Source organism: Aphelocoma coerulescens, chromosome 3 (genome assembly GCF_041296385.1).
Source record: "Aphelocoma coerulescens isolate FSJ_1873_10779 chromosome 3, UR_Acoe_1.0, whole genome shotgun sequence".
NCBI lineage: Eukaryota > Metazoa > Chordata > Aves > Passeriformes > Corvidae > Aphelocoma > Aphelocoma coerulescens.
Window position 1 is genome coordinate 33,526,338 of NC_091016.1, and position 14,710 is coordinate 33,541,047.

The 14,710-nt window shown below is 37.2% G+C and overlaps 1 protein-coding gene across 4 annotated transcripts in view; it reads left to right on the plus strand.

Moving 5' to 3' along the window:
* PRKCE (protein kinase C epsilon) overlaps positions 1 to 14,710 on the plus strand; it is a 285,664-nt gene that overhangs the window by 192,741 nt on the left and 78,213 nt on the right. The window lies entirely within an intron of this gene.

Below are 14,710 nucleotides of genomic sequence, written 5' to 3' on the forward strand. Positions count from 1 at the left end.
GTTATTTTGTAAGAAAGTCACAAAAAGGAAAGAGAATCATCATACTTACGATTTCTTTAAGTCATGTTTTCTAAGTTAATTTAGGAAGAATCCCTGTAGTGCATAATTGGTAAGGTTAAATAAAGTCTTATTTCTTTTATGTGTATTTGTACAAAAAAAATTGTCTTCTGCCATTATAGCTCAGAGGAGTGTCGTTTATGATATATAGTGCAAATTAACCTAACTGACTTGCCACTGTTACATTCATCTGGGACTAATCAGATCTTATAATCCATTTTATCTGGTATTCTTGTACTTTTGTTGCTAAGCAGCTAAAGCCATTATACAGATATTGCTATATGGGTGTAATCAGTTTAGCACAAGTTTGCGTTGCCTTTTATTACTGATTAGTGTCAAATTAGAACTTTTTAGGGCCCAATTCTGTTCATTATTATCCCTGCTTCACTGGATTTGTATGTGTGAGACAAAAGACTAAATTAACCCCTGTATTTTTAGCTATTTCAATGCTAAAATATTTTAATACAATTTAAATATAAAATTATTGATAAAGGTTTCTTAAAGATAAGTGTTAACTATGGTAAAAAGGTAGAATAAAATGGTGGGTAAGCACGGAGTGATGTTATTTATACTGTTTCTATTATGGTACCTTTTTATATACATTTATACACATTTATATTCAAACCTAATTTAAATATTTTATTTATCTGTGTTGCTATATATGCACATACACAGTAAGTATTTTTGAATTCCCAACTGGTTTATACAGGTAGTTCATATAAAAAGAAATTAAAATATACTGACTTTGACTCTTTCTTCAGAGTATTTCCTGAAGCACAGAAGTTAGAACAGTATCTGCTGATGTTTCGTATATCATACAGTTAAGAAGTTATGTAAATATATAAAATTTTGGCAGAATAAGGTTTTTCAGAAATCTGTATTGTGTGTATGTTAAATTTAGCTTTCTTGTTGGCTGCTACCCAGTGTGAATGCACTGACCACGATCACTGCATTGTCTGAAAGTAGACACTATGGTCAAGAATAGTTGGAACGGTGAAGCTGATGATCAAATACTGTAATCATTGTCTCTCTCTCACACACAAGCCCCTGTTTCCAGCATGATGACCCCATTTTGGGGAACTTGCTATTACGCAGCTCAGTTATTGCTAGCTGCTCTCGAAGGATTATTAAAGCCTGGTTAGCTCACTGAAGATTCATTGTTCACATTAGTCCCTTTAGTGTTAAACTTCAAGTCAGGCTACCAGTGCAGCCAGGCTCATCAAGGGCCTGCAGGAGAAATTACTCCTCCAGCATCAATCAGTCTAAATGCTCCTCTTTCAGACAGGAAGGACTTTTATTTTGTGATGTAGCACCCAAACTGAACAGGACCCTTTCACACCCTCTCAAAGCTAGGGCTTGTTCCTAGTTTGCATGTATACAAGTGAGTGCTGCAGCTGCAGCTCCATGGATTGCTTTGCTGTAACCAACTGAGGCCTTGGCAATCCTGGGAATAGTCTCGAGCCAGCGTCTGTGGCCAGAATTCACTGCAACTGCCGTCATGAAATAGGTGAGGGCAAGCTGGAGTTTGTGCTGACTTTTTTTTCACCTTGGTCCTCATGCCTGCATGTTAGGGTTTTAGAGTTAACTATGTCAGTAGTTCACTGTGTTAAAGACATCTTAGTGTAGCCAAGCGTAAAATTCAGCGGCAGGATTTTAATCCTGATCTGATCATGTGCAGACATGAGGTTTTTAGGATAACAGGTAGGGAGCTAAGGGCCTTTAAGGTGCTGTTTTCATATCTCTTGGACAGAGTAGCTGGAATTACATATTACACACTTCTGATCTAGGGAAAAGTGTGTTTCTCCAGTTGAGGCATGTTAGAGGGGAGAAATTTTCAGAGTATCTACCAGATGCTTTGCCAGTAACTTTCCTGGCAAGTCTGTCTGTCTTATACACTATCTTTTAGCAGAGATCAGAGGAGACAGGAATATTGTCATCCAAACAGGGTGAAGGGGGTATCAGACTTTGAAACTGGAGTAGTGCCCTCACTCAGTGGGTCCACAGAATCTCTATGTAAGCTTGTCCTTTGGCTGTGTTAACATCATTCTGGTTGGTTCCTGATCTGCATTCTTAATCTTACAGCTCTTGTGGAAATGGGGTACTGTTCCTCATCCAGCAGGATAATTGAATATTGCTCCTTGAAATGAAATCCTGCATGTTAAAGCTGGATTGTCGCTTTCAGTTTAGTTTTGCCTTGGGAGAGTGGGAAGGATAAGGGTAATATGACTTGTGGCAGCATTGCTTGGAAGCAATGTGCCTGACTGGTTCATAACAGGATCTGTCATCTTGTCACTCTGCAGACATGTGCTGTGACCTTCCTTTCTGTCCTTCCTCTGCACCTACATCCCAAGACCATCCTCACAACTGTTGTAGGTTCCCTCATTTGGACAGAAGAGACCTGAGTACATGACTGGTCCCTTGTCCTAGCACCCTTTGTGCTTTTTCTTGCATTTTTTGGCCATAAAACATGATTCATAATTTGCCTCTAATGGGTTCAGGATAAATTAATTAATTTGCAACAATAAAATCGGTCTTTAAAATAAGTGAAAATGTAATGCTCACATGGGTAGCTATTGGGATGCCTGTTTATACCAGTTGACTGTTTTACATGCTGTTTAAAGAAAGCCCATGACACACAAGAGATTGTGGGGAAACATTTTATACTGTGTTTTTTACGTGTTGCTCTTACAAGTAAACAACTAACACACCCCAAAGGAAGTCAAGGAAAAGGAAACTGCATATAAAATCTGGTTCTTTGCAGCTTCTTTTCTAAATGCAGGAAATGATTCTCTTCGGAATTCATTTGGGCACTTTAATACAACTTTTTTTTTTTTGTAACAGCAGTAATCTTAGTAAATTATAATAGTACACAAGAGAATTTCACCATGGGAATGAAGTGGAATTTACAAAACATTTGGGTTTGCAACTTTAGTAAAATTTTCATTGCTGTTTTTAGCATCTACACAGAGTAATTTTGGCATAACGTCTTCTGCTCCATATACCACGTGTGGGCCAAACTTGGGTAGGGTATAGCTTAAATAATACTTTATCTCTTCTCAAAACCACACCATCAGATTCTTTTTACACCATTGATGGCTGTGTGAGAAGGTTTAAGGGAATCCTGTTCATGCCATTTTATCTCACTTGTGGGTGAGTGCTTTTAGCAAAACCAAACACAGGGTTTTGATGCAGGGTTTATTCTTGCATAGTTACTGTGGGCCATGTAAGAGTAGTGATGCCCAGTCCACAGTCTCATGCTTGTGTGTAAGGAAGCATGTAGGGAACCTCTCTGTGTTCCCACATAAGGGGAGCCCAAGGCCATTTCGTAAGCTCAGAAGTACTCAGTGCTTTGTTCTATCTCCTTAAAGTTACGACAAAGGTGATCCATATAACATCAACTCAGCCTTTAAGAGAAGGGTCTCCCTGGAGGAGAGCAAGTGGTGTGTCATTTGTGGGCCTGTGAGTCCACAGAGTCTCTGCACCACAGCTGAAATACTGTGTGAAGAGTATATACAGCTTCCACAAACAGTAAGAAAGAGTAAACATAAATCTATACAATATGTACAGGTAAAATGTATCTCATCATTAATTGTTCAGAACTGAGGAAACTTGAATAATAAAGACTTCTTCTGAGTCTTGGCTGTGCTTATTAATACATAGTTCATAGCAATGCAAAGAGTGTTTATGGAAGGCATTCTGAAGGTTAACTTACCAACTTAGCTGCTTCAGTTGTGTATAGAATAATACCAGCTAGTATTAAGTCTGCATATTTCCATAATCTAAGTTGTGACCTAGAGGGATCACCCCATTTTATCCTTAACACAGCCAAGAAAGACCCACTTGCAACTCTTCCTTACAGAGTATGGGCACCTTGCCAAGTTCACAAAGAGGAAAATTGTCTTTTTAGGTATTTAACTTTGCATTCAGCCTATAGAAGAATGAACGGGATCCATTTCATAAGCTTCTATAAATAAGTTTTTCCAAGAAGCTTCACAGAATCACACAAAATAACTAACTTGCAGTACCCTTATTGATAAGTAGTTTCTTGAAAAGTCTATGGTGGTTCTTATTTTTTCTTTTCTGTTTTCAGAAACCCAATATTAAAATCACACAGAATTCTGCTACTTTAAACTGCTTCCTGAGTTGTAGAAAAAAAATATACCCTGAAAATAAAACACACTATTTTCTTCTGTGCAGCTTTACTCATTTCAGAGGGTTTAAGATGGCTTAAATGACAGCAGAATTTTGGACAGTGTTTCCTGTTGTCTGACTAATTTGTACTTGTGAATTGCCAGGGTTTTCAGCTGTGTGAAGTATATACTTTGCCAAAAATTAATCAAGTTCTGGAAACAGGAAAGTATGGAAAATAAAGTAGATACAATTAATGCTTTTAAAGGTCACTGTTGCATTTTAGAACAGCAGAAATCCAGACAGAGAAGAGAGATGTATGAATAATAACTTTCAATAGGTATTGAACAAGCCTGGCTCAGGTAACTCATGTTTATCATAAGAACAAAAAAAGTCAGTGTGTGGGGCTTACACAGATCAATGGATATTCATAAAGACCTTCATTTTCAGGAAGGGTTATGAAAACATGTTGAACAGGGAATGTTATATGTAGACTTGGGATTTTGCATGTATTTATAGGTTTTCATTACTTCTGTGTGCTCATGTATTTTTGTCTTGAAATGTGAATTTTAAAGCTCTTGCTAGATTCCTTTCATCCCCTTTTGAGAACTGTTTTGTATAAAGGGCCGAAGAAAAGACAAAACTGAATTCTGTTCTCACGAAGTTCTGCATAAGACATATGAGCAGAGCAACCAACAGCATGTCTGGCCCACTCTCTTACAGTGCCAAAGCAGATGTCCAGGAAGAATGTAAAGCATATAATGATTTTTTTTCCAGAATATTATCCCAATATCATGAGATAAATGATGACTTGGGCATTTCCTGAGTCAAAGATGGCAGGTTTGCATGCAATCAGATGGCACTCTGCACATGATATTTTCTGCTCATGATATTTTTTGTGGTAATGTTGAAAGTGAGAAGCTATTTGGAAATGTAGTTGTTGGTGAGCATTGCATTTTGCTCACCCACAAGAAGTGGAGAAATCCTCTTAATACCACATCTGCAAGCAGACAGCCCTATTATGCAGTATAAGTATTGACACCTTCCCTTTTAAATTATATTTTCTGCAAGTAGTGTCTATGCCATTAAAAATCTCAAAACCAAGGTAGCTGCACTATATTTTCATCATCTTCTAGAGTAGGGAAATAATGTATCTGAGCACCTGGAAATACCAACTAAACATACTGAGTGAGGCTTATCAGATAGAAAAAACGCAGGACTCGCTGCAGGTATTTCAATATGCATGTCCATAATGTTCTGTTATCCATACATTACATAGAAAAAGTATTGCCTGTTGTAATACAGGTAAACAGTACATAGTAAATTTGGTAGAACACTTCTCAAGTTGCTTTTTCCATTGCTGAGAGGAAAGGTACTGAAAGAAAGAGGTAAGTGTTACACTATCTTGTGCTTTCCCCTCAGGAACGTCAGCAGTGAGCCACAGCTGGCAATGCCATGCCAGAGCCAAAAGGGCATCATGCATAATGCATTAGATGTAATTAAGAAGCATGCCAAAGAGTGATGCCATCCTCTTTCAAATTTTCAGTCTGCAGTGTTCGTCTGTTGAATTTCTGCAGTAGAAATCACAGAATCACGGAATATGCTGAATTGGAAGGGACCTATAAGGATCATCAAGTCCAAATGAAATAAAGCTTTTTAAAAACTTAATTCAGCCATGTTTTAATACATTTACCTGAGCATGTCTTAAAAAAATGATTGAGTATAGACAACTTTCAGAAAGGACAATAGGTGTGTTGGATATATTGATGAATATAACACATGGATTTCTTTAGGGACCCATACAGTAGGGGACAAGTTTTAAAAGAGAAATTAATTAGGTTATTTGGGCATGCAAGAAATCTCTCTTGTTGTATTTTTAGACAATCAAGGAGTAAAAATGTAATAAGGTTTGGCCAGGAGGAGGGTCTGTCTTCAGGGCTTTAAAATTCTGCCTAGCCCTGTGATGTAATTAACTCCTGGAAAGTAATTTTTGGTTGCATTCAGATGTGAGAAACTTGATGGTCATGTTCCTGAAGTCTCACTCATTCAGTCTTGTGCCACATGTTCTCATGCTTGCAGTATTCAAGAGCAAGGCCTTTAATGGCAACTGCTGTGTTTCAACAGCAGCAGGAAAGGAAGCTTGCAAAGATTTTCCAGCATAATGAGAAAGGGGAAGATCATATCTAATGAGATTTTTGGATCAGAACTGAGGGAGTTTTAGATAGGAATCAGAATTTAAAGAGGCTTAAACTCACCAAACCTCTGAACTTTTGGAAATTTGCCATGAATCTGTGGGAAAAGTTAGGAAAGAATTGTTGCTGGGTGATATGCCCGAGGAGATTAACTGCTTTCTGCAGTGCTCTTCAATGTGGTATTATTATATAAAACACTCGATGTGGTTCAAGTATCCCTTAGGCTAACATGTAATCTCAGCCACATGTGTAACCCAATATCTGAGTATTGTTTCACTCTGTTTTTAACTGGATTTAGACTGATGATTTGGGTCTAAGAAGCCACAGGCATCTCCCCAGAATCTAAATATCACCAAGTTCAGGATTTGATAGCCAATGCAGACTTCATTAAAATTCATTAACCATTATCTGATTGCACAGTTACCATCATTCTATAAATAGCATTGAGAGAAAGGGGGAATATTTACTGGCTTTGTACAGAGAAAAATAATGTTTTATCCATTAGTACTGTGTTGTTTTTAAAGTTGTTTACATTCTTTGAGGAAATGCGGAAGCTACTGCTTGAAGAGGTTAGAGGACATATGAGTTTATGGGTTCTTTTTGAAAATATTCTTGAAACAAATGCTAAATTAAATTATTCAAGTAATAGCAGAGGGAACATTATGTCTTGGCAAGCTGATTTTACTCTGTTATATTTGAATAAAAAAAAATCTAAACTCCGGGGGGAATAAAAGGTTGTCAGATCTTATCATGTTGCAATGAAGAATTATATAATTTTTTTAGTCCTACCCATAAGTTTTGCTTGCAAGTTACTGCCTTTGTCAAGTTACTGATGGTCTCAGAAAGATAAGCAGAGTACAAATAAAATTATTAGATGGTTACAGTAGAATGCTTAAACGGTTAAAAATATGATAATCTGTTAAGGAAAAAATCTAAGGTTTTTAATTTTTTTTTCTTTTCCTTCTTTTTCCCTGTAAGAATAGATGTCTGTTAATTTAAAAAGTAGTAATTTGTGACCATTCCTTAAAGCTCTCCTTTGAATTATGTAAATCCCTGTCCCATAGAAACCTTAGGTTGTAAACTTCAAAGGAGTCTCATGAAGCCTGGAGGTGAAAGTAGGTGAAATTTTCAAAAAGACTTTCTCTCCCCTATGGAACTAAAGACATGGGAAACTGTGTCAGTGGAACTGAAGTTTGCTTTGAAGTGCTGGGCTAGCACAACCACAAAATACTGAATGGGAAGGTTCAAATCACTGCTGGTGTATTTACTGAATCACAAAGGCTGAGTTTGTGCAAATTGTTCCCACTGCTCTTTTGTTCCTAATTCCAGAGAACATTTTTTAATGATTAATATACTTTTTCTTAGAATGAAATATTACACTGGGCCTTGGTTGCAGCATGTTTTATTCCCTGGACATTTTTTTGTCCAGTAACAGTTGTAGAAATGCAACGTAAAACCAGTGGGGCAAATATAAACTACAAATTCAACATTTTGTAATTGTATAAAGAAAAATGGTTCTCCTTGTTCTCCTAAAACATGAGATTTCTTTTTAAATCTGGTTAGTTGTCAGACACTGGTTGCATCATTCTGCTTTACTGGCTTTGCTATGCTGGTCTGTCAGTTCAGCTCTTGTGGCCTCTGTCCAGGTTTTGATCTGAGCTAAGAAAGACAAAAACTTTGCCCTCTCTTTGCCTTCACATAACACCACAACTGCAATAAAAGTGAGATAAATGCATTAGGAGTTACTGGGGGGGGGGGGGTATTATTTATTTTTAAAATAATTATGTGAGCCTTTGACATAATTTTTCTAATTGAGCAACCTGGTCTAGTGGGCCGATGGCACAGGGATCGGAACTAGATAATCTTTAAGGTCCCTTCCAGACAATTTTTTGATTCTATAATTTCATAAATATACAGTTCACTAATTATTGTTTTCTAGATGCAGATGACTGTGAGCAAGAGGTTGTTTATATAATATATTCTTCAATATGCTGAAAAATTTTGCTGCTTCAGGGACAGAACACTCCAGTTTAAATTTTAATAATAAATAAATAAATTTTAAAACCTGAAATTAGAAAAATAAACATAATCATGCTATTCTGACACAAAGTGAAATTAATTAATAGTGAAAAGAAAAATAGTCTGTTTATTTTTATAAAACCTTGAATTTAAATACATTTGTCTACCAGAAAGGATAGAGAGTATGTGTCAGCAATCTTTGATACTGCTAGGGGTTTTTTTAGAAATTCACCAAATACCTATTATGGGTGGTCTTATAAAATTTTTGGTTGTAATTCTGTTTGCATTATCCAAAGAAAATGCATTATTCATGCATTGTTTAAGGAAAGGCATTTTGCCTTAACTTTGCATATGTGGTGGAAAAAAATTCCTGAAAGGAGTTTTTCGTGTCTTCTTCAAGTATTATGAAGCTGCCATCACTCTACTGTTTGTAAATGCCGTTGGCATTTTCATAGCTGATGCTTGTACTCTCACCAATGCACTGGCCATTTCTGCTTATTTTCTTAGTATAAAAGGCCATTGAACTCACTTTAAAACTTGCTGTTGTTCTACAGATGGAATTTTTGACAGGTAAGAAACAAAACTGATTCTATAGATGTTCTTCATATCTGCTTACTGCTTTCAAAACCTGTACTTATTTTTGCATGTTTGTGATCTTTATATGTTCTTTATAGACAGCCTTGATGTGTAGAAAAGGGTGCTGAAAACTCGGTCTTTAAAGCCATCTATTAAAAATAAAATTCACATTCCTTACTTTATTCTTATTTGTAAGGAACAGTAAATTGATGCTACAGAAGTTGAAGATGGAATTGTGATTTGATCCAGAACTCATAGAATTAATTTTGCTTTTGATTAGGCTCACATAGATGAATCACAGGATACTGCGTGGTGGCACTGTATAGATTTCAAGAGTGTTCTATAACATTTTACTGATCACTGTGTCACCTGGTGGGAATGATTATGGAAAGAATACTGCAAATGTACTCAGCCTGTATCTGACAGGCAGGTATATGTCATTGAAAACTTTTCTCAGGTTATTGCCCAGTTTGTGTGGCATGGGGGAATCAGGTTTTGTTTGTATGTTTTAGTAGTGACGACCTTTAATTCAATGAAGCTGAAAAAGTGAAATTGACTATCGAGGGGTAAAAAATGGAAAGTAAACAATTTGGATCTATTTGTACAGAAATGAAACACGTTTTATTCCACTGACCAATTAATAGTGCAGTGCCATGATATGTATGTGCACACTGATCTGAGACGGGCTGCTGCTGGAGGATGAGGACGTCTTGCCCTCTGCTCCCCCTTGCTGGGGCTATCCAGTCTTTCCATTGTATCTGTTCCAGTAAGCCCTTGTATGGATAAGTTGACTCAGTTTTCTGGTAGAGCTGAAAACTGAAGCAGCAAAAAATAATCTGTGTGTCATTTGAGGAGCTCTAACCTGCCTGATACTGGTGCCTGTGAGGCAGCAAGCATGGAAGAGGCTGTCACTTTCCTCAGTGGCAGTTCACTGCTGGGACAGCAAGCCAGCTGAGAAACCCCATGTAGCCCTGCCTATCCAGACAGCAATGGATTTTCTTCTTAAAAGAGTGAAAAGAAAATTTGAACTGCAGGTTTTTCAAAGTGGTGTTTTGTGGCTGTAATCACCTTAGAAATGATCCTAAACTCTTTATTCTCATGATTGCTATTAAGTTGCTCATGAGAATGGAAAACAAGATTTGTGGGTCAGTTTTGATCCTTTTGAAGATAATGGTTATATTCCCTCTGGCTTCAGAAGGGTCAGAAACATTAGCCTTCTTATTTTTTTGCCATGACCAGAAAGAAGTATGTATTGCCGATGAGATGTGTCATTTTGTCATCTGTTAGAAATTCAGCTTTTGGCACTGCAACAATGTGAGCAGCATGTGCAGTTGCTGTTTTGTTTCTGGGTTTTGGTGGCTTTTTTGTTTTGTTTGTTGGTGTAGTGTTTGTAGTCAATGAAGCCTCTGTAGTAGCTGTTACACATAAATTGATTATAGTCTTAAGGTGACATGCTGTCATTTTCCATGTCTATCTTTGGAAGTAATTGTTTCACTTCTGCACAGCATTAGATTATGTGGATTAGACAGTATGTTACCTATGCAGTAGAGGGTTTATAATGGTTGATCCCAAATGGAATGTAGAATATCCGAACATGCATATTTAAAGGACAGGAAAAAAATTGGCCAGTAGATTTCTATGTATCAAATGCAGCATTTAATTTGGAGAACAGCTAGAGATTGCAGAGCATTTGTGGAATAACGTACACTGGTCTTAGCACTCTCCAGACACATCGATCTTTCAGGAACTGGCACGTCCTGGTGTCTTCTCCTTTCTTCGGGCAATTTTTCCTGAACTTTCTGAGTTATCACCTGTGACTGCCTGTCACTATCTTCTCACAGGCTGTGAGCTCTCTAGGCAGGATCAGCCCTGCTCTCTGACCACTGCTCTGCTTTGCATCACTGCCAAGTGCATGGCTGCTGGTTTGAAGTCTGCAGTCTTGACATCCTGTGTCTGAACAAGACCCGGCTCAGTCAGATAGATACAAGCCTTAACCTGCTGGCTACACTTACTTTGTGCCTTACTGTTACAGTAGTTTGTGGGATGAAATGGGTAAAACTGGAAAGTGGAATAGACAAAGTGATTTGAAAGGCATGCACAAGAGTTTGCCATGCCTATTTTGATTGTCTTTCGTGAGGTTGTATTTGTACATACTCTTGACTACTTTTTGAAACAGTTTCTGCTTCCTGTTCTAAATCAGAAAAAAGGACTCAGGACAGTTTGTCTCAGGAGACAGAAACAGGTCAGTCTCTTGCTGTTTTTCCAGCCCAACCATGTGTATAAAACATGTGCAGAAACATGTTTGTATATTCATGCACGTACACTTTTTCTAGAATATATTTCTGTCCTGGTAGTTTAGTGTTCATCCAGTTTCACCTATGTACATTAGTTATTTTCATAGACCTTTTTTAATATGTCTGCTATAATTTTGAAATTAGGAACTATTTAAGAAAGTTTGCCCTTCTAATTTTTTTTTTGCTTACCCAAAAAGCTTGACTTTTTTTCTTAAGTTGATTTGAATTTTCATATATGTATATCTATATATATATAAAAGCTAGATCCAGTGCAGTGATTTTAAACGTGGGTTCTACTTAAATTCATTCATATGTACTAACATAAGATGGTTTTTTTAACATTTCTGTTTAACCCAGTACAAGAGAAATAGTTCAAATCACACATAAAAGTGCTTTGGAGTGCACGGAAACCCACTGAATCTCATTGGCACTGGGAAGAAGAATGCTCAGTGGTGAAGGCTTGTGACTGAAGGTGCATGGAAGTGATACCTGCTGGTCATCATCTAGCAAGAGGAGAGTCACCACAGGTGTCCATGGGGTTACTTTCTGGGTTACAAGACTGGCAGATTTTTAACACAGAGAGAAATTATCTGTACAAAAAGAAATACGGAGGAGTGTGTTACATGTGTGAGCTGTTCATTTCAGCAGAAAGGCTCCTTTTGCTGGAAACCAACATGATACATGCTGGAGGCTAGGTGACTTCACTTTTCTGCCAGTTTTCAAGCCACAGAGTCTTTTAGCTTCCTACTCCCAGCACTCAGTATGTTAAAGTAAATATTAAGCTCTATCTTGAGATGACTTTCAAGATCTATGAAACTATTGATTCACATGATTTCAGTGTGGATTAGGTCTTGTGAACATCAAAGTTATCTCTGTAAGAAGTTCTTAGGAATTTTTTCCCCCTAAGGATTCCTGTAAATTTCTTAGATCTGTGTCCTTCCATGTAATTAAATCTAGATACAGCACAGGCATTTTGAGTCAGGCTTGCTAACAGAAATTTTTTGCCTTTTTTTTTTTAAATCCATTTTTGTTTTTCCTTAATGTATACGTCAGTACTCTTGCTGATCCCTGTTAAAGGTGCTTGTTAAGTGCAAAATTTTATGTCCTACATGTTGAACTGAGTGTGGTTAAAAGAAAAAAAACCTAGGTTTGCACTTTTAATGACCCAAACTTTCATTCATCATAGAATTCTGTGCTTAATCTGTTCTAGGATCTCTGCCATAATCTTATCGCTTTAATTATAGTCCCCAAAAATTCAAAAAATGTTATATAACTCTTTCTGAACTTGTTTGGGCTTCTTATAGACATGCTTATGTGGCAGGAAAAAACATTATGCAGTCCAACCGTGGCATAGGGGAAAAGTCATGCAAGCAACAATTAGGATCTGATTTTCTAAAAAGAAACTTGCAGAGATACTCTGCTGACAAAAAATACACAAAGAATAGTTTCAGTATAGTACTCTGAAAAATACAGACTTCCAACAACTGGAGTTGAGTAAATTTCACTTTGTCAAATTGAAGTTATTGTAAACGTTCTGGTTTTTTCTTATGTGTTCAGGCTCTAACAGATTAAATGCATGTGCCATAAAATGACTTGCATCATCCTCTATCTGTAATTTAGAAAATTGCTGGTTCACTGTTTTCCTATAGAACTAAAAACCATTTGGGATTTATGCACGCTGTAAAAATCCATGTGTGCAGGTGTTACCCAGCTAGAGTCAGAATTGCTTTCTGCCTTTTGACATTGTAGAGGGTGTTTGCATTTCCTTTCCTGGGGTCCATGAAAGAAAGAAAGGTTTGTCATTAACGTTGTCATAATGATAAAGGCAAGAAAAAATAGGAGGAACTGTTTCTTATTTTCAGTTAACAAATTCTTTGTGTGTGTGTATTAAAGGTCTTCAAGGGCATTTTTGTAAGATCTACTGACCTTTTGAATTGCTCATTAACTCTATTTTTAAGTTCCCTTGTTGATTTGCACGTGCTTTTTCTATGTCTTCAGACTCAATTTTATTTTAAATCTGTCATATTTTAACACTTTTTTAAAAAATGTCAAATAACAGGTGACAAAATCATTGTAAAATTTAGACTTAGAAGGGACTATTCCACCCATCATGCATTCATGTGCACAACATACACAGGCACACACATACTGAAAAGCAGGGACTGATCAGCTTGAGCCACAAGGTCTCTCACCCTGATAGCACCAGCAAATCTTAAGGTGAGAATAAGTCAGGGCATTTGCAAAACTCTTTTGTTGGGGGCATAATAAAAGCAGTTTTTGTAGGGTTAGCCTTAAGAGGTGTGTTAAAGTGTTCTGAGAACTCCCATCATGTATCAGAAACATGCTGGCTGCTGAATAATTTCGCAGAAATGGTATGTGACTGTAGATATTTGTGGATACAGACAAGAGTGTGTCAAAATGAAACCTATGTATCAGCAGTTTTACTGGTGTTCAGGCCATCAGAACTATTGGAAAATATGGCATTTGTGTTGGACCAGATCAGTCATTCTTGGTGAATAACACATATGCTTTACAGCCTGAGAAACTGTCTGGACTCAAAAGAATCTAAAGGCCAGAGCTGCCATTAAGGCACCACCACTGTCACATTAATTTGTAACTCTTATAAAATCTATTGTGTGAATATGAACTCCACATTTATAATGTACAGGACACAAAACTTGTTGATATTTAGGAACAGCCTGCTTGAATGAGTATATTGGTTGTTTTAGTAGATATCCAGACTTCCAGCCCTTGTGTGTTTTGTCTTTGAAGTTTCTGGATTACAGTCAAGAATAATCTGGGCATTTTGAGGGGTATGTCACATTTTCATTTTGATAATGGGAATTGCTTGTGTAACTTCTTGACTTTGATGGTTGCCACGTCAGAGTTTTATTGAAGATCACAATAACACAGAAAACCATTGTTTTATTTCCCCTTTGTTAGAGCTTTAAAAGTCACCCACATGTAATTAGTGATAGTGAACTGCAGTACAAGTCACATCCCTGTAGCCCTAACAGAAGCTGCCACAGGAGCCCAGGAGCTTCCACAGCTCTTCTCCAGGGGACTTTTCTGGCCAGTTCTCCAACTGTGCTTCAGTTTGTAATCCTTTGTCCATTAGTGGTTGGTGTCCATCTGTGAAGAGGCTCCATTCAAATGGTAAAACCCTGTCTGTACAGTTGGCAGTCTCCTCTAAAATGGACTTCTAAGAACTTTGTAGGACAAGGACTGTCAGGAGTTTGGCTACTGCTTTCAGGCTGCAAAGATCATCTTCATTTATTTTTAGAAAGTATGTACACTTTATCTTCTCATATCGGGACTGTTTCTTAATGGGCAATCTTTCAGTATTTTTTACTCTCCTGGTAGTTTTGGTTTTGCTTGGAATATGTAGGAGTAACATGTAGTAGCAATATTTGGGAAGATCACTCAGGAGTTCGAATTTCTAGC